Source organism: Rhinoderma darwinii, chromosome 12, assembly GCF_050947455.1.
Source record: "Rhinoderma darwinii isolate aRhiDar2 chromosome 12, aRhiDar2.hap1, whole genome shotgun sequence".
Lineage (NCBI taxonomy): Eukaryota > Metazoa > Chordata > Amphibia > Anura > Rhinodermatidae > Rhinoderma > Rhinoderma darwinii.
The window spans coordinates 39,515,149-39,539,556 of NC_134698.1; positions in this window are offsets into that span (position 1 = coordinate 39,515,149).

The following is a 24,408-nucleotide window of genomic DNA, read 5'->3' on the forward strand; positions in this document are numbered from 1 at the left end:
CTCCTTGTTGGCTCCATGCATTTGGAGCAGTGCTCTGTACTGGTGATGCAGGGATTATCGTCTGATTTGGTTTTAGGCCTTCCCTGATTGCAGTTGCATAATCCCACGTTTGACTGGAATACTGGGGATCTTACCAAATGGGGTAATGAATGCTTGACGTCATGTTTCTCTGTTAATTCTATTTCTCCCCCTGAGGAGGTGAACACGCTACCTGAGTTTGTTCAGGACTTCGCTGATGTTTTCTCTAAGGAGGCCTCCGAAGTGTTACCTCCTCATAGAGAGTACGATTGCGCAATCGATTTGGTACCAGGAGCTAAGCTCCCTAAGGGTAGGATGTTTAATCTCTCTTGTCCCGAACGTGAAGCCATGAGAGAGTATATCCAGGAATGCCTGGCCAAGGGTTACATTCGCCCCTCTACTTCTCCGGTAGGTGCTGGCTTCTTCTTCGTAGGGAAGAAGGATGGTGGTCTTAGGCCATGCATTGACTACCGAAACTTGAATAAGGTCACTGTAAGGAACCAGTATCCCCTTCCTTTCATTCCTGATCTTTTTAATCAGGTTCAGGGGGCCCAATGGTTCTCTAAGTTTGATCTACGGGGGGCCTATAACCTTATCCGCATCAAAGAGGGGGATGAGTGGAAGACTGCGTTTAACACGCCCGAAGGTCATTTCGAATACCTCGTCATGCCCTTTGGGTTGTGTAATGCTCCCGCGGTCTTCCAGAATTTCATAAATGAGATTTTAAGAGACTACCTGGGGGTATTTCTTGTAGTGTACCTAGATGACATACTTGTGTTTTCCAAGGACAGGTCCTCCCACATTGAGCATGTCAGGAAGGTGCTCCAGGTCCTTCGGGAAAACAAACTGTTTGCGAAAACCGAAAAATGTGTGTTTGGGGTGCATGAGATACCATTTTTGGGTCAAATCCTCACTCCTCATGAATTCCGCATGGACCCCGCCAAGGTCCAGGCTGTGGCGGAATGGGTCCAACCTGCCTCCCTGAAGGCGTTACAGTGCTTCCTGGGGTTCGCTAATTATTACAGGAGATTTATTGCTAACTTCTCGGTCATCGCTTAGCCTCTTACGGATCTCACTCGCAAAGGTGCTGATCTCCTCCACTGGCCTCTTGAGGCTGTCCAGGCTTTTGAGGTCCTTAAGAAGTGCTTTATCTCGGCCCCGGTGTTGGTTCAGCCCAACCAAATGGAGCCATTTATCGTGGAGGTTGACCCATCCGAGGTGGGAGTGGGGGCTGTCTTGTCCCAGGGTACCAGGTCCCTCACCCATCTCCGTCCCTGTGCCTACTTCTCCAGGAAGTTTTCGCCACCTGAGAGTAACTATGATATTGGCAACCGCGAACTCTTAGCCATTAAATAGGCATTTGAGGAGTGGCGCCACTTCCTGGAGGGGGCTAGGCACCAGGTAACGGTCCTTACCGACCACAAGAATATGGTTTTCCTAGAATCTGCCCGGAGGCTAAACCCGAGACAAGCTCGATGGGCGTTGTTTTTTACCAGATTCAACTTTTTGGTCACCTATAGGGCTGGGTCTAAAAATATCAAGGCTGATGCACTGTCGCGTAGCTTCATGGCCAGCCCTCCTTCGGAGGAAGATCCTACTTGCGTTTTGCCTCCAGGTATAATCATTTCCTCTATTGATTCTGATTTAGTTTCTGAAATTGCGGCTGATCAAGGTTCAGCTCCCGGGAACCTTCCTGAGAACAAGCTGTTTGTTCCCCTGCAATTCCGGCTAAGGGTACTTAGGGAAAATCATGACTCCGCACTATCTAGTCATCCAGGCATCCTGGGTACCAAGCACCTCATTGCCAGAAACTATTGGTGGCCTGGGTTGCCTAAAGACGTTAAGGCCTACGTCGCCGCTTGTGAAGTTTGTGCTAGGTCCAAGACTCCCAGGTCCCGACCAGCGGGCTTACTACGTTCTTTGCCCATTCCCCAGAGACCTTGGACCCATATCTCCATGGATTTTATCACCGATTTGCCTCCATCTCAAGGCAAGTCGGTGGTGTGGGTTGTAGTAGACCGCTTCAGTAAGATGTGCCACTTTGTGCCCCTCAAGAAACTACCCAATGCTAAGACGTTAGCCACCTTGTTTGTCAAACACATCCTGCGTCTCCATGTGGTCCCTGTCAATATTGTTTCTGACAGAGGGGTACAATTTGTTTCATTGTTTTGGAGAGCCTTCTGTAAAAAGTTGGAGATTGATCTGTCCTTCTCCTCTGCCTTCCATCCTGAAACTAATGGCCAAACTGAGAGGACTAATCAGTCTCTAGAACAATATTTAAGGTGTTTTATCTCTGACTGTCAATATGATTGGGTCTCATTCATTCCCCTCGCCGAATTTTCCCTTAATAACCGGGCCAGTAACTCGTCAGGGGTCTCCCCCTTTTTCTGTTATTTTGGGTTTAATCCACGGTTCTCCTCCATTTCACCTGGTAGTTCCAACAATCCCGAGGTAGAGGTCGTTCATCGGGAACTGTGCACAGTCTGGGCCCAGGTTCAGAAGAACCTAGAGGCGTCCCAGAGCATACAAAAAACTCAGGCAGATAGAAGACGTTCTGCTAACCCCTTGTTTATGGTCGGGGATCTGGTGTGGCTATCGTCTAAAAATTTGCGCCTTAAAGTCCCGTTCAAGAAGTTTGCTCCCCGGTTTATAGGGCCGTACAAGGTCATTGAAGTCCTCAATCCTGTCTCCTTCCGACTGGAGTTGCCCCCATCTTTTCGAGTACACGACGTGTTTCATGCCTCCCTCCTTAAACGCTGCTCCCCGTCCTTGGCCCCTTCGAGGAAACCTCCGGTCCCTGTTCTCACCCCTGAGGGGGTAAAATTCGAGGTGGCCAAGATTGTGGACAGCAAGATGGTCCAAGGCTCCCTCCAGTACCTGGTCCATTGGAGAGGATACGGGCCTGAGGAGAGGACTTGGGTACCCGCCCGGGATGTTCACGCTGGGGTATTGGTCAGGAGGTTCCACCTTCGTTTCCCCAATAAACCAGGTCCAAATAGAAAGGGTCCGGTGGCCCCTCATAAAAGGGGGGGTACTGTAAAGGATCTGCCAGGCACAGCTTCTGTGTCAACGCCCATAGGTAATCAGTCTGCACCTGCTTCTATGTCTGTGAGACTGACTCCATCTTCCACCACTCAGGATGGCAGGCTTAGGAGTGGGAGAGCCTATCACAGCCTGGCCAGATGGAGCTAGCTCCCGCCCTCTGTCTATTTATACCTGCGTTTCCTGTTCCTCCTTGCTTGTGATTCTTCTCTGTTGGTTTCCTGGCCCTGCTGCAGCTTCTTGAACTACTTATCCTCTGCTTGTGATTGACCTTGGCTTTACTGACCACTCTTCTGTTCTGCGTATTTGTACCTCGTTCATCTCCTGGTTTGACTCGGCTCGTTCACATCGCTTGTTGCTCACGGGTTCCGTGGGCAACTTCCCCTTTTCCCTTTCTTCCTTGTACCCTTGTCTGTTTGTCTGTCGTGCACCTATTGAGAGTAGGGACCGTCGCCCAGTTGTACCCCGTCGCCTAGGGCGGGTTGTTGCAAGTAGGCAGGGACTGAGTGGCGGGTAGATTAGGGCTCACTTGTCTGTTTCCCTATCCCCATCATTACACTATCCAAGCGATTCTGAGATTGTTTTCTCATGAGACATTGTGCTTTATGGTAGTGGTAAAATTTGGTCGATACATTGAGTGTTTATTTGTGAAAAATAGCAAAATTTAAAGAAACTTTTGAACACGTAGCATGTTTTTTAAGTTAAATGTATCCGCTTGTAAGGCAGATGGTTATACCACACAAAATGGTTACTAATTAACATTTCCCATATGTCTACTTTAGATTGGCATCATTTTTTGAACATTATTTTATTTTTCTAGGACGTTACAAGACTTAGAACAACCAGCAATTTCTCATATTTTCATATTTCAAAAGCCTTTTTTTTTTAGGTACCAGTTCAGTTCTGAAGAGGCTTTTAGGGGCCTCTGTATTATAAACCCCCATAAAATACCCCACCTTAAAAACTAGACCTCTCAAAGTATTCAAAACAGCAGTTAGAAAGGTTCTTAACCCTTTAGGCGTTTCACAGGAGTTAAAATAAACAAGAGATGAAATTTTCAAATTTCATTTTTCCTGTAGAAATAAAATTTGAATCCTTTTTTTTTCTGTAACACAGAAGGTTTTACCAGAGAAACACTACCAAATATTTATTGTCCAGATTCTGCAGTTTTTAGAAATGTCCCACATGTGGCTCTAGTGTGCTCGTGGACTAAAACACAATCCCCAGAAGAAAAGAAGCACCGGGCCTCTTTTTTATTAGAATATATTTTAGGCAGCATGCTAGGTTTGAAGAGGTCTTGTGGTGCCAAAATTGTAGAAATCCCCCAAAAGTGACCCCGTTTTGGAAACTACATGCCTCACGGAATTAATTTATGGGTGTTTTAGCCATTTTGACCTCACAGTTTTTCTCAGAACTTATTTGAATTGGGCTGTGAATTAAAATAAATGAAAGTTTTTCCAATAATATGTAGTTTCGGCTCAAAATTTCTAATTTTCACAACGAATAAAATACCCCATTTTGTTTGCCCGATTTGGCCTGAGTGCGGCAATACCCCATGTGTGGTGATAAGCTGCTGTTTGAGCCCATGGGAGGGCTCAGAAGGGAAGGAGTGCAATGCGTTCTTTGGAGTCCAGATTTTGCTGGATTGTTTTTTGCAACAGTACAGTTGAAACCCCCGAGAAGTGACCCCATTTTAAAAACGACACCCCTTAAGACATTCATCTAGAGGTGTAGTGAGCATTTTGACCACACAGGTATTGTGTGAAAGATAATGCGCAGCAGATGGTGCAGTGAGATTTGCAATTTTCTATACATATATGCCATTTCAGTGTCAAAATATATTGTGCCCAGCATGTGCCACCAGAGATATACACTCCATAAACTGTAATGTGGGTTCTCCCAGGTACGGAAATAACCTACATGTGGCTGTTATCTGCTGCCTGGGCACACGGCAGGGCACAGAGGGTAAAGATGAAGGGGATAAGCTGTACTAAGTGCATCAGGCTAAGTAAAACTGGGGTAAATTAAAAATAAAGGGATGTATGATAAATTTTGAAACAATCTCTCATACAGAGCCCTGGTTTTTGGGGACACGTGTCACATTGATATATTGTGTCCTTCCTTATTCCCCTCTTTGACCAGACTCTGCACCTGTTTTGACTTTTCCCCTTCTTGCCAGTTTGGGGAACTTCTCCTGGAAAATGTTGCCCTGGTACTATGCGTGTGGCTTCACTTCCAGATGTACTGCCCCCTTCCTGGTCCCTAAAGATTAGGTTCTTGATAACCACCTCTTGAAATTCCAGGAAAGTTCCCCTCTGGCCTGCACATCGATAAAGCACGTAATCATTGTACAATGCCATCTGTATGATGTGCACGGCCAGCTTCTTATACCACACCCTTGATTTCTGCATGGCACTGTAGGGCTTCAATACTTGATCTGATAAGTCCACCCCTCCCATGTACCTATTGTAGTCCAGGAGTCAATCTGGTTTGGGGCGGTCTCTGTACTGGTACCTCGTACAGGTACATGGGTACTGGTGTGGCCATGTATTGTTGTCAATATAAGGACATCTCTCTTGTCCTTGTACCTGACACACAATATGTTGCTGCTAGAATGTGCCCTGCTCTCACCCCTTCTGAGTGTTTGCCAAAGCAGAGTCTTAGGGAGGCCTCTCATATTTTTTTCTTGCAGTGCCACATGCCACAGTACTTTTGGAAGCGAGGCACTTGAAGAGTGGGACGCTGATATAAAAATTATCCAGGTAGAGGTGGTAACCCTGGTCCAGTAGTGGGTGCACCAAATCCCACACAATTTTTGCATTAACTCCCAGTAAGGGGCGGGCATTCTGGGGGCTGAATACTGCTGTCCTTCCCTTCATGAATCCTAAATTTGTAAGTATACCCTAATACACTCTCGCACAGCTTATACAGTTTCACGCCATACCTTGCCCTCTTACTAGGCAGGTACTGGCGGAATTGAAGCTTCCCTTTAAAATGTACAATGGACTCATCAACAGAAATACACTTCTCAGGGGTGTATGCTTGGGCAAACTGGGCACTGAAATGGTCTAATAGGGGTCTCAGTTTATGCAAAACTGGGGTCTTCTTGGGGTGGGCACTGCTTATTATCAGCATAATGTAAGAAGCGAGTATTGACTCATAACGCATCCTGGACATGACCATGCGGTACATCGGGGTGTGGTATAACATGTCTGTACTCCAGTAGGTCCTAATGGATGTTTTTTTCAGAAGCCCCATGTTCAAGTGCAGTCCCCAGAACTTGCCCAACTCGGATGCATCTACAGGAGTCCACCTGTGGGATTGGGCATAAAATGATGTGGGGTTCTTTTTTATATACTGTTGGGCATATAAATTTGTCTGGGACACCATAAGCTCTATAAATTCATCCGTGAAAAAGAACAAGGACATCTTTATTATTTATGTGCTTAGACACGTGTAAATTGTGTGCTTAGACACGTGTATTGTGTATTGTGTGTACAGCAAAAAAAAACTTTAGAAAATTTGACAAGAACAAAATAAGAGTATAATTCCCTAACTGGAAGCAATAGACTGCTACCTAAAACTTCTTTTTTTGTTTTTATGGAAAGAGTGGACTTCCTTGACATTAAAGCTAACTAAGGCGAGGGTTCCTAACACTAAACCTAACTAGATTTTATGTGTCTCTGACACTAAATCAAACTACGGGGACGATGCCCTGACACTAAACCTAACTAGTTTATTCCGAGTTTCCCTGACGCTAAACCTAACTACGGTGACGGATTCCTGACACTAAATTCCCTGACGCTATACCCAACGATTCCCTGACACTAACAAACCCTAATACTAGCTGAGCTGCTGCAGATAACGAAGTATCTAAACTATTTTTTAATAAATATATATTTTTATATACTTTTTTTGTTTTTTATAGAACGAGTGGACTTCCCTGACACTAAAGCTAACTAGGGTGAAGGTTCCTAACACTAAATTTAACTAGATTTTATGTGAACTTCCCTGACACTAAACCAAACTACGGTGATGATTCCATGACGCTAAACCTAACTAGTTTATTCCGAGCTTCCCTGACGCTAAACCTAACTACGGTGACAGATTCCCAACACTAAATTCCCTGACGCTATACGTAACGATTCCCTGACACTAACAACTGATTTTATGTGAACTCTACAGTGATGGATCCCTAACGCTAAACCTAACTACAGTGATGGATCCCTAACGCTAAACCTTACTGATGGATTCCTGACGCTAAACCTAACTACGTTGACGGATTCCTGATGCTAAATTCCCTGGCGCTATACCTAACTACACTTTTTGATGGTACCCTGACACTAACTAACCCTAATACTAAACTAACTAGCTGCTAACTTTCTAAACGAAACTTTTTAAAAAAAATAGTTTTTATTATATTGTATAAAGAAAAAAAATAATAATAATCCCCAGGGACCAAGAAATGTGGCCCTAAAGACTCAAAAGTGGTCAGTGATAGAGATCACTGACCAAAAACGTGGGTGACAAGGGGAACACAAGGACAGGACTCGGAAGTGGCTAGAAGGTGGGAAAAGCAAAACAAAACAAACTAATATATCGGTTCTTTTTTTCTAACTACTCTGCTCTGACTCTCTCCACAACCGCTCTCTATGACTAACTAACTACAACAGAGAGCGGGTGCTGGTAATGGTAATGCATTTTCCCCAGGACGTACTATTCCGTCACTGAGCGCTAACGATATGCTCAGCACTACGGAATAGTACGTCGTGGAGAGCGAAGGGGTTAAAGACTCCAATGATTCAGAGGGCTCCACAGTTTTCCCTTCTCCGGATTGTAAGTGAAACTGTTTAGAGAATAATTTCTTCTCCGGACTTGACGCAGGGCGTGTTTTGGAGAGCAATAGAAGGTTTGGATGGAATTCCAAGAATTCTTCTCTGTGTTCTATGCTGGTTGCACTGTAAGGTCAGCCGCAGATTCACTCCCCTCCTATCTTTCTTCAGTCTCTTTATGTCAATTTCTTGTAAAATGCTCAGTATGCTTCCAGATTTTTCCTTAAAGTAAACGTGTCATAAATTTTTTTTTAAATTAATTTATGTGTTTTTATTTAATAAAATATTATATTTACTTTATTTATTTTTTCACATAAAATGTTCTTTTTTATTAACACTTTTTTACTACACTGGGGGCTGCCATGTTTTCTTTCATCTGTGCATGTGTCTCTTAGGGCCTGTTCACATCAGCGTTGGCCCTCCGTTCCGGGGTTCCATAGGAGGTTTCTAACGGAAAAGTCTATTGATTCCGTCGGATAAAACGGAAACCTGCCGGAATGGTGACGAACGGAAACCATTAGCGATGTTTCCGTCACCATTGATATCAATGGTGACTGAAACGGAAGCTGTGGTTTCAGTTTCACTTTCCGTTGCGGGGTTCACCCGACAGAAACCTCCGACGGTACCCCTGAACGGAAAGCGAACGGTGATGTGAACAGGCCCTTAGCGACACATACACAGATGAAATATGGCAGCTACAGGGCACAGGACAAAATGAAATGGAGCCGTTTGTTATATCCTGTGCTTGTGCCGTCTAGCTCTGTACTGCGCATGCGCAGTTCAGAACGACCCAGCATAGAAGCTGGTTTGTAGGGGGAAAGCCGACGCCATTTTGGTGAAGACCGGCCGCACTGCAGGTAAGGTGTGCGTGCATGTGGGGGAGGTTTGTGTGGGGGGGGGGGGTTGTGTGTGTTGGGGAGGTTGTGTGTGGCACGGTTGCATGTTTGGTGGGGTTTGTGTAGGGCCGCCATCAGGGGGGTATTACTGGTACTCCCGTCAGGGGCCCGGCCACATGGATGAAGAAAAGGGGCCCGCCGGGCTGCCGTCGTCCCCCCTCACAACGCTCACGGGCCCCCCCTAGCAACGCCCGCGGCACCCCCCTAGCAACGCCCGCGGCACCCCCCTAGCAACGCCCGCGGCACCCCCTAGCAACGCTCGCGGCACCCCCTGCATACCTGTTGAAGATGCAGCATGTGCAGAAGCTGTGTGTGGAGATCCCGCCCCCCAGCCAGCTCCTCTACACTGCCGACAGGACCTGCAGGCTGGTGAGTATTTTCCCCTATCCATCTAGCTTCCCATCCCCCTGACCCCGTTTGTAGTATGTATAAAGTTGATTAAAATGTTTTTTGGTATTTTTTCGTTTTCCTAGCGGTTTTTTTGCCGCGATTTTCGTAATCGCGGCAAAAATGGCGCAGTTTTACCGCGATTATATAAAAATCGCGGCTCTCACAGTGCGGTCAAATCAAGTTTTTGCTGCGATTGAGCAAAAATTGTGGCAAAAAAATGGGATTTCACCGCACTGTGTAACTAGACTAAGGTCTTATTCAGACGGCCGCGTTCAGTCCGTGAAATACGGAGCGTGTATCGGCCGTATTTCCCAGGCTGACCACAATTCATGGAGCTGGACTCCTAGCATCATAGTTATCAGTGTTGCTGGGAGTCCCTGCCTCTCCGCGGGTATACTGTCCCATACTGTAATGATGCTTTCAGTACGGGACCGGGGACAGTATCCCCACGGGACTATGATCATAGATAACTGTGATGCTAGAAACCCGGCTCCCTGAACTGTGGTCGGTCCGGGAAATATGGCCGATACACGCTCCGTATTTCACAAACCGAACATGGACATCTGAATAAGCCACTTACTTGCCTCCTATTTTTGGTGCGGATTGCGCACTGAAAATTCACTACAAATTACAATATAAGGCCTTATTCACACGAACGTGTTATACGTCCGTGCTACTAGCGTGATTTTCACGGGCATCGCACGGACTTATGTTAGTGAATGGGGCCGTTCAGACGGCCAGTGAATTTCACGCCGCGTTTGTGCGCTATGTAAAACTCACGACATGTCCTATACTTTGCCCGTGTTTCGCGCAGCACGCACCCATTAAAGTCATTGGGTGCGTGCAAATCGTGCACGGCACACGGAAGCACTTCTGGGTGACGCGCGTGATTCGCGCTACAGCTGGTAAAGAAGAGAAGGGAAACATAAAAGCCCCCCCTTCTTTACTGTGTTGTCACATCAAAACAGAGTGTCATAATGATGCTGGCTGCGCGAAAATCACGCAGCCACGCACCATATGCTGATGCCACACCGAACTTTTGCTCACGCAAAACGCAGCGTTTTTTGCGCGTGCAAAACGGACACGTTCGTGTGAATAAGGCCTAAGGCGATATTCAGACCAACGTGTGTGAAATCAAACGTGAAGAATGGCCGATTTGCAGCCGTGCGGGACCCGTTTTCACAGACTTGAGTCTATTGAGGGATCCGTGAAAACGCACAAAAATAGGACATGTCCTATTTTTTTACAGGCCCTTCACACGGTCTGTTAGAACAACGACCATGTGAATAATCCCCATAGAAATACATGCAGCCGTGTGACGGCCATTAAAAAAAAAACGTCCTTCACACGGACGATTAACACGTTAGTCTGAATAAGCCCTAACTCATGTGAATGGGGTTTGTCAAAACCTCATGCACGTGCAGCATTTCACCCCACAAATAATTTTTTTTTAGCTTCCCAGTACATTATGCGGTACAATAAATGGTGCCATGAAAAACTACAACTTGTACCGCAAAAAACAAGCCCTCAAGTAAAAAAAAATTATAGCTTTTGGAGGGTGGAGAGGAAAAAACAAAAGTTAAAATCCAAAAAATGGCTGAGAAGGGAAGGGGTTAAATAAGCTGCATGCCTATTAGGCTCTCTTCACACAATTGGCAAAAACAGTCTGAAAATACGGACATATTTAAGCGAAAACCGCTGATTTTCAGAAGTTTTTTACGGACGTTTTTGGAGCTGTTTTTCTATAGAGTCAATGAAAAACGGCTCCAGAAACGTCTGAAGAATTGTCCTGCACTTCTTTTTCGCGGCTGTTTTTTTATGCGGCCGTTGTAAAAAGAACGGCCCATCGGAACACAACGCCGTTCTTTTCTCATTGAAATCAATGGGCAGATGTTTGGAGGCGTTCTGCTTCTGATATTTCAGACGTTTACGGCCAGAAAAACGGCAGAAAATAAGCTGTGTGAACATACCCTAATGTTGCAGAGTTACAATGTAAAGGGTTAATTTGCTGTAAATCCCCAGCAAATTCTGTAACGCACACATTGAGGAATTTGGTGCACAAAATCTGTATCAAAGCCGCAGGTAATTCCGCAGGTAAAATCTGCACCTAATAGTGCGTTTTTTGATAAGTTTATAGGTGCGGTTTTTACATTTTGATGCGGAAATAGGTGCAGGTTTTCTGCTGCAGATTTTTTATTATTTTTTAAACTAGTCAGAAACAATTCGCAAGCGGAAACGCAAGATAAAGTGACATGTATCATATTTTCAAATACGCACCGCAGGTCAGTTTTTGTGCAGAAAATGCAACATGTAAATGAGATTTCTTGATCTCATTTACTTTGCTGGTCCTGTATTACACTGAGGATTTGCCGCACGAAAATACCCACGACAAATTTGCACGTAATAAGTATCGTGTGCATTTGGCCTAACAGAGATTTTTTTTAACTCCCACTAAGGCCCCGTTCACACATGTTGGATTTAATACGGATTCCGATGACATGCCGATGATTCTGCATCCCATGCATATGAGGTTTCCGCAACTCAGTTCACATGCTGTGAAAAATTTTCCACGTGTATTTTTGTCCGCACCATGAAAAGAAATCCAGCACAGCAATAAGTAGCATGCGACTTATATTACATGGAAAAGCCGAGGATGACAATGGGACTTAGGCCTTGTTCACACAGCTTTTTGCAGGCAGAAAAATCTGCCTTGAAATTCCTTCAGGCTTTCTCTGCCTCCCATTGATGTCAATGGGAGGTCAGAGACGGAAATGCCTGAAGAAAGAGCATGTCGCTTCTTTCTCTCGCGGGAAAAAAAACACCTTCGCCTCCCGTTGAAATCAATAGGAGGCGATTTCGGACGTTTTTTGCCGCGGTTTCCGCTGAAAAAAATGTGGCAAAAAAACTCTGTGTGAACAGGGCCTTATTCTCGTGCGGATCTGCTACACGCTTGTAGCATCTGTGCCACGAATCAAAGGGAAAGCCTCCGATTTTTGCTGTGGAAAAACACATTGAACTTTAATGGCAACGTAAGAGCGGAGGATTAGCGCTCATTACATCCTCACAAGCGCTTCCCCCTCCCTTCCCCCTTCACATCGTGTTGTTGCCCTAAGTTTATCGTGTAGTCAGGAAATCTCCTACCTTACAGTATAAACAACGTAGACGATAATTCACAGGGCTCCATTATGTCCTTTTAGCCTCCGTCGGGCTGGTGGACGTCGGTTTACCTTATTTTTGAAGGATGAAATGGCGTAGTAGACTTTGTTATTCCGGAGTCCCCAGGCAGCATCACGAGTGCTCTACCCGTGGACTTTGTCCCTGGGAAAGCTCCTGACATCACTGTCCATATGTGTAAAGTGACATCAGAGGTCTCTAGGGCTGGAATCCTTGGCCAGAGCATTGTCGACACTCCGGCCGTGTACTCAGGCTTTGCAAAGCTTCGGACGTCACTTTATGTATATGGACATCCCTGGGCAGAGCGCTAGTAGAAGGCTCCAGCTCTTTTCATGGGCAGTGACTTCAGGAGTTTCACCTGGGCCATTCCCCAGGTGACGTATCCCACTGTATGCCATACAGTCGGATACGTTTTAGCTAAATAGATCAAAATAGATCAAAATCCTGACGAAGCCGGTCGCAGGCGAAACGCGCGTCGAGGCGTTCCTGTGCCATCTCTCCACGTCCCGTGCTGCCATCATGTCCACAGGTATATCCGTTTTCACACCACCTTTTTTGGCATATATCTGTAACTTTTGCCTGTATCTGCGCCAGTGATCTGTAGCGGGCACTTGCTATGCACATTTTGCAACGGGCAGCATTTCTTTTATAGATGTAGCCTCATATACATATATTTTGTATACCCTATTGGCATTATATTATACTTGTGCGCATGGCATGTCTAGTACTGGGACATGTTTCAGAGTTTGGTTGTCTCTTGTTTCCCTCATGGTATGTTGTTCCTTCACTGTAATTGACATCGGCACCAAAATCAGTTAATGCGTATAACGTACAAACGTGAGCGCCACAATTTCCGTTGCCCACCCCCGGTAATGGAGGGGGGGCCCCAGACATCTTGGCTGTCTGGGGCCCAGAAATTCCTGATGGCGGCCCTGTGTGTGTGTGTGTGGGGGGGGGGTGCTCGTCGCTGTTCCTTCAAAACAGCTGATTGGTGGCTATGAAGGATCAGCGGCACACGAGCGCAGCTGGTCCTTCATAGCCATTTATCAGCTGTTTTGAAGGATCAGCGTCGAGCACCGCTGTGGTTTCTTGCTCCTACTGTGAACCGTGTAACTACATGGCGATTTACAGTAGGAGAAAGGAATGAAGAAGCAGCGGCATCTTACAAACGTTTATTTTTTTTGTTTTGCAGGTTCCACTGGATCTTTGGACTACTTCGATGATCTACTTTTTTTTCTTTCTTTTTTTTTTTTTAAATAAAATGGTGAAAGAGGTTTATGTGGGGGAGTTTTTATTTAAATAAAAAAATATTTTCTTATGCCTGTTTTTTAATACTTTATTAGCGCCTTAGTAATGGCAGTTGTCTGTTTCACGACGTCCATTACTAAGGCAGGGCTTAGTGCTAGCCAGTAAAAAGGCTAGCACTAGCCCCTCATTATTACCCCGGTACCCACCGCCACCAGGGGTATCGGGAAGAGCCGGGTACGATCCAGTACCCGACGATCTGTAGTGATGGTCGGGCACTGGGGCGGCTGCAGGCTTGTATTACTAGGCTGGGAAGGGCCAAAAACAGTGGCCCTTCCCACCCTGGTAATGCTAGGCTGCGGCTGTTTTACTGTATCTGGCTGGTTATGAAAATTGGGGGGACCCCACGTTGTTTTAAAAAAATATATATATAGACGAAAATTACGTGTGGTCCCCCCACCATACCCCATGTTGCGGTGGGTACCGGAGTAATAATGGGAGGTTAGTGCAAGCCTTTTTATTGGCCCCGCCTTAGTAGTGAACATCGTCAAACAGACAACTGCCATTACTAAGGCGCTAATAAAGTATTTTTAAAAAACGCATTAGAATCAGCGCCATAAATCCCCCGAAATCTCCCCGCATAAATTTCAATGGGAGGCAGGGGCATTTTTTTCCGGGTGGCTTTTGACAGCTAGCAGGGGGGGGGGGCGTCGTTTCCTGTCTTTCGGCTTCCGTCTCTGACCTGCCATTGAAATCTTTTCGGAGGCATTTTTCGTGGCGTTTTTTCCCATTGTTCTTGCATTAGCTTCAATGGCAGTGGTCGAAAACTGCAGAGAACACAGCGGGAAAATGTGCAGGTAGTTTAATATCGGCTTCAAAATTCCTGAAGGAATACTGAGGCAGATTTTTTTTTCTGCCTGCAAAAAACCCTGTGTGAACAGGGCCTATTCACACAGTGCGGTTTTGCCGCATTTTTTTCACGCGGCCGAAAACCACATAGACTAGCGTATGCATTTTCACCACAATTTTTTCAATGAGGTTTTCGGCTGGCAAAATCGCAGCAAAACTGCACTGTGTGAATACACCTTAACCCCTTAACGCTATGTGACGTAATAGTCCGTCACAGGAGTTGTCCTGTTAACGCAAACTGACGGACTATTACGTCACAGCATTAATAGAGTACTGTGTCAGCAGACGCGTCTGCAGACACAGTTTTAAACCAGTAATAGCTTAACGCTATCACTGCTTCAAGGCCAGGACAGGAGCTAGCCTCCGATCCAGCCGATTAACCCCATATATGCAGCCCTCAAAACCGAGTGCTGCATCTATGGTGATTACAAGCAGATCGGAACCCTGCAATGACTGCTCCGGCAGACCGGAAGCCTAACAATGGCCTCCTGTCTGCCTAGAATGGAAGTTCTGGCTCTCAGCATATAGCGACACATAATGTGCAAAAATGAGTGTCCAAAAGCGGATAAGATCTGGCACCATTTATCAGTGCGACACCGGCCACATATCTCTGAAATATAATTTATTTACCGCATTATTATACCCTCTTAATATTCCCTGATGTTCTCCGTACAGATTACATATGTCCCCACGTTATAAACTGAAATACCAGTAAAACCTCAAACAGAACAACTGCCAAGCAAAATCTGCGCTCCAAAAGCCAAATGGCGCTCCCTCTCTTCTGAACCCTACAGCGTGCCCAAACAGAAGTTTACATCCACATATATCGCATCGCCATACATGGGGGAACTAGCTTAGCAGTTTATGAGATGTGTGTCTTCTGTGGCACAAACAGGGCACAACATATTGCGCACAAAAGTGGCATATCAGCAAAAAATTGCAATTTTCACTTTGTACCATCCGCTGTGCATTAATTACTAATGGAAAAACACCTGTGGGGGCAAAATGCTCACTACACCCCTTAAAATCCCTTAAGGGGTGTAGTTTCCAATATGGGGATCACTACTTGGGGGTTTGTTTTGCTATTTGACCAATGCTGTAAAAATCACCAAAATGGACCTCAAATGCGCATGTTGCTCTTCACTTCTGAGCTCTGTCATATGTCCAGGCAAATGTTAAATGGCTTGAGGGGTGTAGTTTCCAATATGGGGTCACTTCTTGGGGGCTTCCACAGTACTCGGGTACCTCAGGGTTTTGCAAATGCGACATGGCACCCAAAAACCAATCCAGAAAAATCTGCATGACAAATAGCGCTCCTGCCTTTCTGAGCCTTGCCGTGTGTCCAAACAGCAGTTTATGACCACGTGTTGGGTATAGCCGTACTCTGGAGAAATTGCTTTACAAATGTTGGGGTGCTTTTTCCTCTTTATCCCTTGTGAAAATGAAAAGATTCAACTTTTTAGTGGAAAAAAATGCTGATATTCATTTTTACGGCCTAATTCCAATAAATTTTGCAAAAGACCAGTGGGATCTAAATGCTTACTATACCCCTAGATAGATTCCTTAAGGGGTGTAGTTTCCCAAATGGGGTCACTACTGGTTTGGTCCCGCAGGCACTTTGCAGATGTGACATGGCACCCGAAAACCGTTCCAGCTAAATTTGAGCTCCAAATGGTGATCCTTCCCTTTTGACCCATGCCATGTGTCCAAGAAGCAGTTTATTACCACATATGGGGTATTGCCGTAATCGGGAGAAATTACTTTTCAAATGTTGGGGTGTTTTTTCTCCTTTATGCCTTGTAAAAATTAGAAATTTCAACATTTTGTTTTCACAGCCTAATTCCACTAAAGTCAGCAAAAAAAAACTGTGGGGTCAAAATGCTCACTATACCCCTCGATAAATTCCTTGAGGGGTGTAGTTACCCAAATGGGGTCACTTTTGGGGGGTTTCCACTGATTTGGTCCCTCAGGGGCTTTGCTAATGCGACATGGCACCCGAAAATCATTGCCGCAAAACTTGAGCTCAAAAACCCAAATGGTTCTCCTTCCTTTCTGAGCTCTGTCGTGTGTCCAAACAGCAGTTTATTGCCACATATGGGGTATTGCCGTAATCGGGAGAAATTGCTTTTCAAATGTTGCAGTACTTTTTCTCCTTTATGCCTTGTAAAAATAGAAAATGTCTTTGTTTTATTGGAAAAAAAATTAGATTTTCATTTTCACGGCTTCATTCCACTAAATTCAACAAAAACAACGTGGGGTCAAAATTCCCACTATATCCTTTGATAAATCCCTTGAGGGGTGTAGTTTGCCAAATGGTGTCTTTTGGGGGGTGTTTCAACTGTTTTGGCATCACAAGACCTCTTCAAACCTGACATGGTGCCTGAAATGTATTCTAATAAAAAGGAGGCCCCAAAATCCTCTAGGTGCTGCTTTGCTTCGGAGGTCTATGTTTCAGTGAATTAGCATAACAGAGCAATGTGTGGGATATTTCTAAAAACTGCAGAATCTGGGCAATAAATATTGAGTTGCGTTATTCTGGTAAAATCTTCTGTAATACAGAAAAAAAAAGGATTAAAAATGAATTTCTGCCCCAAAAAAATGACATTTGTAAATTTCATCTCTACTTTGCTGTAATTCTTGTGAAACGCCTAAAGGGTTAATAAACATTCTAAATGCTGTTTTGAATACTTTGAGGGTTTCAGGTTTTAAAATGGGGTGATTTATGGGGATTTGCATTGTATGGGCCCCTCAAAATCATTTCATAACTGAACTCGTCCCTGTAAAAATAGCCTTTTGACATTTTCTTGAAAATATGAGAAATTTCTGCTAAAGTTCTAAGCCTTGTAACGTTCTAGAAAAATAAAAGGATGTACAAAAAATGATGCCAATCTAAAGTAGACATGTGGGAAATGTTAATCAGCATTTATTTTGTGTAGTATTACTATCTGTCTTACAAGCAGATACATTTAAATTGAGAAAAATGCTAATTTTTGCAGTTATTCGCTAAATTTTGGTGTTTTTTTACAATAAAATACTGAATGTATCGACAAAATTTTACCTCTAACTTAAAATATAATGTGTCACGAGAAAACAATCTCAGAAACGCTTGGTTAGGTAAAAGCATTCCGAAGTTATTACCACATAAACTGACATGACAGATTTGAAAAATGGGGCTGCGTCCTGAACGTGCAAACTAGCCCATGTCCTTAAGGGGTTAAGAAAATATTTTTTTTATTCAAATAAAAACTCCCCTACACAACCTTTGTTAACCATTTTTTTTTTTAAAAAGTAGATCATCAAAGTAGTCCAGCGTATCTATGACGTAGTCCAAACTGTCGAGCAGAACCCGCAAAACAAAAAAAATAATGTTAGTAATATGAAAAAAATAAAACTTCTGTTTCTCCCTGCACCGCAATATAAACTACAGGCCATTGAGAAATAATTCCCTTAGGGCATGTTCACACACCGCTCAAAAAAAACACGACGTGTAAAATACACTAGCGTTTCTTGTGAAGCACCTTTTAAAATACAGGCATTTTTTATGTGTTTTTTTATGCATTTTGCAAGTTTTTTGGCGCATAATTAGGACTCCTATTGACCATGGGAACACTTGGGAGATTTTACGTGCCAAAGAATTGACCAGATGCTTACTTTTTTCCGCAACGTGTTTTTGTTAAAACGCTTGCATAAAAAAAGCTTGTTGTAAGTACTAAGGGCTCGCTTTCCCATTGATCTAAATGGGAAGCTTAATAAAAAAAAATTTACGCATCTTTTACACGTTTTGTGCGCGGTTTTTGCATGTTTTTTGGCACATCGGTATTACTCCCATTGACTATGGGAACATTTGGCGTGCTTTACATGCCAAAGAATTTACTAGACGCTTTTTTTTTCCGCAACGCGTTTTTAAAAAACACTTGCGTAAAACATCATGTTGTATCTACTAACGACCCGCTTTTCCATTCATGTAAATGGAAAGCTTAATCAAGCGTTTGATGCATTTTTCGTCATGTAAACCCACGTCAATACACGCCGTGTGAACCTGTCAACTGAAAAGTCATTCACCACAGGGTGTCCCTCTTGGCTTTCATCATTCTTAGTGTTTTGGTGTGTCCTATAGCTGCTGCCAGCTGCCAAGGTAAAAGCACCACTAAAATGAGAGCTGGACAATACTTAGGCTGGGTTCACACGACCTATTTTCAGACGTAAATGAGGCGTATTATGCCTCGTTTTACGTCTGAAAATAGGGCTACAATACGTCGGCAAACATCTGCCCATTCATTTGAATGGGTTTGCCGACGTACGGTGCAGACGGCCTGTCATTTACGCGTCGTCGTTTGACAGCTGTCAAACGAAGACGCGTAAAATGACTGCCTCGGCAAAGAAGTGCAGGACACTTCTTTGCAACGTAATTTGAGCCGTTCTTCATTGAAGTCAATGAAAAGCAGCTCAAGATTTACGAGCGTCAAAGACGCCTCGCATAATGCGAGGAGGTGCTTTTACGTCTGAAACGAGGCAGCTGTTTTCTCCTGAAAACAGTCTGTCTTTTCAGACGTAAAAGCCTCTCATCGTGTGCACATACCCTCAGCGATTTGAAGACAACTTTTCCTGGCTTGTAGCCAAAAATAGGGGGGGGGGGGAGTGAGTCTCCCTTCCACATTTACAGCAGCTGTAAGTCAGGCTGCTATGTCTGATACACCTTGCTGTAATTCTGGGAAGAGCTCCCTCTGGTGGCCAACATGGGAAAACATGTCAAATTATTATTTCATTTTTAATACTTCCCACCTTGTGGGAGAAAAAAGAAAAAATACAGCAAAAAAACTTTACATCCTGTAAATACATCATATTATCAGTTGCAAAACGAATCAAGAAAGTAAAATGTAAAGAGATCAGGTGGTATATGAAAATCAGGATATTATGTTTGGTTGATTGGCCAAGAGGGATTACCTGACAGCCTCCACAACTTTTTTGTCCTTTAACAATACTGCATAACCTACTTTTCCTATCTTTTGCTTTATTTAAAGGGAACCTGTTATGTTGTAGATATAGTCTCATCTGCCAGGAGTATGTTATAGAGCAAAAGGAGCTGAGCATATTCATATATTTTTTTTGAGGTAGAGGACTTAATATAACTAGCAATTTATAGTTCTAAATCCCTGTAATCTCTTGGCTCAGAAGTCCAATGGGCGGTCTTTTTTAGTGGTTGACAGAGGTCTCTGTATGCATATTTATACTTGGAAGGCAAAAACCCTCCATTTTTCTTATCTTAGGGAAAAAATTCCTTCCCGACTGCAAATCTGGTGTAAAGGGCAGATCAGTGGGAGAGGTTTCTGTTCTCCTGCTTATTGAGTTATCCAGTACAACAGTAGTTGAAATTTACAGGGTCCTTTAAGACTCGAGAACTAATTCACTGCAAATTCAGTTAAAAGTGTAAATCTACAATGGTGGTTTATACAACAAACAACTTTCGCAACGAAACACAGTAAATGCCATATTTTTTATTTTTTTTACAATATTGCTTAATAAACTTTTTCGAATATGGGGTACAGGAATAAAAAAGGAGGGAAAATAAAAAACAAAAACAAAAGAGGGGGGGGAGACACCCAGAAGCAAATTTGGTTACAAGAGATTACAGGTGTTATAGAATACACAGCTATCAATCAGGATACCATGTAGTATTAGTCAGGTGAAGGCAGTGGGAGGGAGGGAACAAACAAGTCAGCCTGTCTTCAGCGCAAAATCCCTGCTGCATTAATGGCATATAAAAATAGAAAGCGTGCTTCTCCTCCTCTTAATCAAGGCTTAATGGAACCATGGACAAAGAGGTGGCACGGGGACCAGCCACTGTAAACTCTGCAGGAGCGTCTGAGAGAATAGAACACGTCAACTGAGTGCACAACTCCCACCAACACGTCAATCACTCCAGAACCCAGTGCACCCTCACACTGGTGTCTTTCCTAGAAGTATCTGTTCCTGGAACCAGATAGTGTGCTGAAAGCAGTTCCTAATATTCGTCCTAACTCTCTGTGGAAGTAGGAATATGAAGGTTTCCCATGTGGCAAAAAACTGCTACACTTGGAGTTCTTTATGGAGAGACGCCTCCGTCCAATCCATCTTAAATAAGTATGTGAGTTTATCCCAAAAAAGCTTAAATGATGGGACCTGGTTGTGTAGCCAAGTCTGTAAAATGGCCTTTAAAACTGCCGCTGCCACATAATGTAATAATCTATATGCCCCTTGGGAGCATCTATGTGTGTCCGGGTCTAGATAGCCAAAAATTGCCCAGAGTGCAGTGTCAGGAGTGTAGTTCATTATGTTCTCAGTTGTGCAGGATGGAATACGGGACCAAAAAGTCTGAATATTAGGGCAGGCCCAGAGATAATGATGGAGATTGGCCTCCATGGTGTGGCATTTAAAGTATTGGAAGGTGGGATATAAAGTTATTCTGTGGCCTACATGTTGAGTTAGATAGAATCTGTGTGGTATTTTAAGTCTCATCTCTAAAAATCGGGCCGAGGGCAGAAATTTCTGAGCGTGGTCCAAAGCTTTTAAAATGAGTGAGTGATTGATCATCAATCTGCCATTTAGTCAGTGGTGTTTGAGTTGCGGCATAGTCCCATGGTATGGAACTGGTTGTTCCTGGTTATTGGACATTTGGGTATGTTTTGTCTAGAGAAGCCTTGGAGAAGATAGGGGTTCCATTCCCGCTCTGGCAATTGTTTCAAGAAATGTATGATATAGCTTTTGGCTTGTAAATAATGGGAGGGATCAATGGGTACGGACGGGAACTTCAACAGCATCTCAGACAGCGAAAGTATTCTACTCTCCAATATGTGAACAAAGTGTTTTATGGAGGTCAGACCCAGTGCATGACATCTACTCAAAATACCATGGGGGTTGCCATCCTGAAAATGAGGGTTGCATATCAATGGCAGGTAGAGAGACAGTGAGGGGGAGAGCTGAAAATGCGTTCTGATTTTTTGCCATGCCCGCCAGTTGTTAAAGAGTAAAGGGTTGTTTCTAGTGTCAATTGATAACGGATTGTAAGGAAGGTGTAGAAGAGCTGCAAGTGCCTGACCCAGGAAGAGACTAGAGTCAATAAGGGTGGACGTGTAACATGAAGTGTCATGAAGCCAGTCAGAGACAAAGCGAAGCAAAGCTGCCAAGTTATATTGTTTGATAGGGAAATTAATCCCCCCGTTAAACCTCGGCTTGCTGCAGGATGTAGAAGGCTATATGTGCCTTTTTCCCTCCACATATAAAAGGAAGTTAATCCGTTTTTCATCCGCTGGTGTAAGGTAAATTGGAAGCGTGTGTAGGAAATAGAGGAGTCTAGGAAATTTCGACAACTTAAGCAGATTCGCCCTCCCCAAATAGGAGAGAGTGAAGTGTTTCCAAGTGCTTAAAGGGAAGGTGTCACGGAAAAAAAATTTGTTATGTTTTTGCTTTTAGTATGTTATTAAAATAAATTTTATTTATTTGTGTTTTTGTCTTGTACTTTTTTCTTTTTTCTTACTTTTACTTCTCTATGGGGGCTGCCATAGATTAACGACACATACAGAGATGGAATACGGCACATAAATCCCCATAGTGAATGCGAACGGGAGCCATTCCATTCACTATAGCGTACGCCGTCTTTGTGGGAACGGCGCATGCACCGCTCCCACACAGTCCAAAATGAAGGTCTTCGGCCGAGCGACATCCGGCGCCATTTTCATGTGGACCGGAAGCCGCGGCCGGACAGTAAGATGACTACTTCCGGTCACGGCTTCCGTCCATATGTTCAGAAGCAAGGACTAGGAGCGGAGGGAGCGGAGGCAGCGGCGGCGGCAGGAGCAGGTAAGTTATGTTTGTGTATGTTCGTGTTATACTGTGTGATTACCACTGTATCTAATCCTCCTAGCCAGGATAAAGGAGGGGGGATTGTTTGAGGACGCTAGAGCGAGTGTGTCTTCTCCAATTTTGCAGCATAAAGCAATGAGGTTGCTTTACCACATGCCAATGCTGCAATTTTGGGAATTGCTCCCTCTAGTGACCAGCACATGGAAATGTTATAAATTAGAATCTAATTTATAATATTTTCTGACTTGTGAAAAAAATTAGAACAATGTGTAATCATTTATATACTAACAGTTTAACTAAAAAAAATATATATATTTTTCTAGCGACACATTCCCTTTAGTCTCTTCTCTAATTAGGAAATATATTGGGACATGTTAAGCCTATATAATTTACCCGGGTGTTTGGAGATTTGTACCCCCAAATATGATAACGCTGAAGATTGCCACCGGAACGGGAAAGTCGAGGACCACAACGGTACAGAAGGTCCCTTTAGTAAAAGAGATTCTGTTTTGTCCACGTTCAACACATAGCCGGGCAATCTCCTGAGTCTATCCAGGTCCCGAAGGAGTGGGGCCAACACCTGCTTGGGATCCGACACCACTAACAAGATATCATCCTCGAATGCGGCTACCTTTAATTCTATATTGTGTGATTCAAGTCCCTGAAAAATCTGAGTTTGCACCAGATGACGTAACAAGGGATCGAAGGAGAGATTAAAAAGTAAGGGGGAAAGAGGGCAGCCCTGTTTTGTGCTCCTAAATATATCTATAAGGGGGGAACTCAGCCCATTGACCGTCACAAACTTTGTTGCGTCAAGGTGCAGAAACTGTAGAACTTGAGAGAAAACCGTTCCAAATTGTAATTTTGAGAGGACCGTGTCTAAAAAAGGCCATGCCACTGCGTCAAAGGCCTTCTCAGCATCCAGGCTCATGAGTAGAGATGAGCGAATTTATGAAAAGTTTGGTTCGGCTGGTTCGCCGAATTTCACGAAAAAGTTCGATCGGACCGAACTAGTTCTGACCAAACCTGTAATTTCCGTGCGCCGAGCATGGTACTGTACAGGGTGCTGAAAGAGTTAATGGGCTGCACTAACTCTTTCAGCAACCTTGACAGTACCATGCTCGGCGCGCGGAAAATAAAATTTTAATGTAATAAAAATGTAAAAAAATACGTTCATACTTACATTCCTCCTGTCCGGCCTCCAGCGATGACGTTTCATCCATGTCGCCGCTGCAGCCAATCACAGGCTGTAGTCGTGGTCACGCACATCACGTGACCGCCTCTGCAGCCAATCACAGGCTGCCGCGGCCTCTGCAGCCAATCATAGGCTGCCGCGGCTGCTGCAGCCGATCACAGGCTTCCGTGGCAGCCAATCACAGGCTGCAGCGGCCTCTGCAGCCAATCACAGGCTGCCGCGTCAGGAAAGAAGGTCGGACTGGAGGAAGAAGAGGGAATCATCACCAAGACAACGACCGGGTACGTATGAAATGCTTTTTATTTTATTTTTAATTAGCAGCCTCTTTTCTCTATCAGTAATTGATAGAGCAAGTGGCTGCCGATTAGTATAATATTTTTGTAATGTTTTTTCTGCCCACTCGGGTTCGGTTAAAACGGGTTCGGCCGAACCCGGTGAAGTTCGGATTCGCTGCGAACTGAACTTTTCGCGATGTTCGGACCGAAACCGGGTTCGGTTGTCCCGGTTCACTCATCTCTACTCATGAGCATGGTGACCGGTTGTGTCGGGTCCTGCGCCAAAACAGTCGCAGCCACTGCCGTTCTAATACTTTTTATGCTGGTTCTACCCTTCGTGAACCCAGTCTGGGCCTCGCAGAGGAGACCGGGGAGAAAGAATTGGAGTCTGTCCACTAATATTCTAGCCAAAAGTTTACAATCTTGATTTAATAGTGATATCGGCAATAAGATTGGGGTAAGGATGGGTCTAAATCTGGTTTCGGTATAAGGACCGTACGAGATTCCATGAAGCGGTCAATGGGCTTATTATGTATGAAAGTGTCATTATATAGACTCGTCAGGAGCGGTACAATTTGGGGGCCTAGCATATT